Source organism: Echinops telfairi, unplaced genomic scaffold, assembly GCF_000313985.2.
Source record: "Echinops telfairi isolate 266 unplaced genomic scaffold, ASM31398v2 ScPeMD7_6080;HRSCAF=6971, whole genome shotgun sequence".
Classification (NCBI taxonomy): Eukaryota; Metazoa; Chordata; class Mammalia; order Afrosoricida; family Tenrecidae; genus Echinops; species Echinops telfairi.
The window spans coordinates 7,271,427-7,274,713 of record NW_022109980.1 but is presented as its reverse complement, the minus strand read 5'-3'; positions in this window follow the sequence as shown (position 1 = coordinate 7,274,713).

Genomic DNA, 3,287 nt, shown 5'->3' with positions numbered 1-3,287 from the left:
AGGAGCAATTGTGATGATGGTGCAAGCCCAGGCAGCGTTTTGTTCTGTGGGTTGTAACTGACTCAATATCACCTAACAACAGCCTAAATTAACACAGACCAAAGTGGGACGCCTCAATAGGCCTATAACAAAATAATAAAGAGGACGTCATGAAACTTCCTGCCAAGAATATTCCAGGACCAGATGGTTTCATAGGGGAATTCTAACAAGTATTCAGGGAAGAACTGTCACCAATACTACACTATATTCCAGAATATAGAAAAAGACAACAAACCCCCAAACTCATTCTATGAAGCAAGCATAACTCTGATACCAAAAATGATGAAAAGGCCACCCAAAGACAGAAACTACAGACCAACATCGCTCATGAACATAGACACAAAATCCTCAACAACATTCTGGCCAATAGAATCCAACAACATATCAAAAAATAGTACACCAAGACCAAATGGGATTCATATCAGGCATGCAAGAATGGTTCAACATTAGGAAAACAATCAATGTAATCCATCAAATAAAAAATAAGAAGAAGCACATGATCATATCAATAGTGCCGAAAAAGCATTTTACAGTATTCAACACCCATTTCTTTTAAAAGTACTCCACAATCTAGGAAAAGAAGGAAATCATTGACACTGATAGAGGCCTAATATGAATACCCAAAAGCTATCATCACACTCAATTGAGGAAAATTGGAAACATTCTCTATGAAAATGGGAACCAAATAAGCATGCTGCCTACCACCACTCTCATTCAACATCGTACTAGACATCTTACCCAGAACCATCAAACTACAAAAAGAAAGCAAAGGAATAAGTGAAGAAGTGAAACTCTCACTATATGCAGGTGATAGGATTATACATAGAGAGCCCAAAAGTCTCCACAGAATGATGGTTGGCAACAATAGAGGGATTAAGCAAAGCAGAATGATACAAGATTATCAAGCATTTATCAATGGGATTCCTATATATCAGGAGCGAGAGCTCCAAAAAAGACATTAAGAAAACTATACTATTTACAACAACCACACAAAAGATGAAATACATAAAAATAATTCTAACCAAAAAAACAAAAGGTCAGTACATACAAAACACAATTACAAGAAACCACAAAAGACTTCCATAAATAGAAATAAACACCATATATATCAATAGGCAGACTTAATATCGTGAAATGTCACTACTCCCTAAAGCAATTTATAGATACAAAGTAATCTCGATCCTCATCCCAACTTAATTGTTTTTAAAAACAGAAAAACCAATTACCAACTTCATATGGAGAAGGAAGAATCTCAGGAGAAGCAAAGAACTTCTTAAAAAGAAGGACCAGGTAAGAGGCCTTGTGATACGAGACTTTAAAACCTACTACACAGCCACAATAGCTAATACAGCCTACTACTGTTGCAGTGATAAACACATAGACCAATGGAACAGAATGGAAAACAGAGAAGTAGATCATCTACTGACAAAAGACCAAAAACTATCAAATACAATAGAGAAAGACTTAAAAAATGTTATTGGAAAAATGGGATCTCCACATGCAGCAGAATGACAGAGGACCTATATCACTTACCATGCATATAAATGAACTAAAGACAGATTAAACACCTAAATGCAAACCACAGAGCTATAAGTATCACTGAGAACATTGGGACAAATTTAAGTGTCCTATTGTAGGCCTTACACAGACTAATATTACTCAGTATAATAAGAAATCACAGAGTGTAAGACAAAATTGATGACTGAGACTTACTAAGAATAAAATACTTATGAACATAAAATAAAGCCAATTCTCTGCTACCAAGTCAGCACGGACTCCTAGCAAGCCAATAGGACAGGGCAGAACTGCCCCTAAGGGTTCTGCGACTAACTCTGTGGGAGTAGAAAGCTTCATCTTTCTTTCAAGAAGTTGCTGGTGGTTTCAAACTGCTGACCTTGTGGTTAGCAACCCAACATGTGACCTACTATGCCACCACAGCTCCTTCATGCACATCAAAAGAGGAAAAAGAGCCCACCGATTGGGTAAGCGCTTTTAATATTGGCACAGAGAACAAATGTCTAATTGCAAAATCTATTGAACTATAGAAAATGGGAAAACGGGAATTCTATAGAAGAATGAGAATCCCAGAACACTTCATGTGTTCATGTGGAGCGTGTATATGGATCGAGAGGTAGTTGTGCAAACAGAAATGGAAAAACTCTATTGCTTAAAAACAGGAAGTGTGTGGAACAGCAAGGCTGTTACTTTGAGGAATTAGGTGCACCTGACTCAAGTCATGGTATTTTCAATGGCCTCATATGCATGTGAAAGTGGGACACTGAATAAGGAAAAGTGATAAAGAATTCATGCACTGGATATAAATATTGAAAATAACATGAGCAAATGGATCTGTCTTAGAAGAAATACAGCCAGAGTGCTCTTTAGAAGCAAGGATGAGGAGAGTAGTTCTTACATATTTTGGAGATGTTATCGGGAGAGACCAGTCCCTGGAGAAGGACATCTTGTTTAGCAGTGAAGGAAAAGAGATGGTCCTCAATGAGTTGCACTGATCCAGTGGCTTCAATAATGGGCTCAATCATAGGAACAATTATGTGGATGACTCTGGATCGCCATGGTCTTCATTCTGTTGTGCATAAGATTGCTAAGGGTCAAAACTGACTTGATGGTACCTAACAGAAACAACAAATCTCTGTAACACCTCACTAAGAGAATAACTAATTATGGGCAAGAAACATGAACACTGACATGGTTAAGAAACACATGAAAAGATGCTCATAATCATTATCCACCCAAGAGATGCAAATAAAAACCCTGATGAGATATCACCTTACACTCACAATGATAGTCTGATTTATAAAAACAGAAAAGAATGAATTCTTCAGAGGATATGGAGAAATTGGAACTCATATATTGTTTGTGGGCTTGTAAAAATTCACAATCATTATGGAAAGAAATGTGACACTACCTAAAACAATATTATCCAGTCACATAAATTGATATTCTGTACAAACCAAGAATTTGTGTATTTTTGTCTAAAACCTCTCCTATACATCTATACTTTATCAAGTTTTTTCAATTATATGTTAGTGGCTAAATTAATGGTAATATGAATAGAACTACCATATGCCCCATGGGGATAATTTATAATATCCTTCAATAAAATAAAAATGATGTCTTTAATGTGAACCAGGGACATATATAAACCATTGACATATGAATGGATTTTGAGTTGTCTCTTGTTTTCATCAGGTTTTTAGGTTTGCACAATATTCATATATATATATATA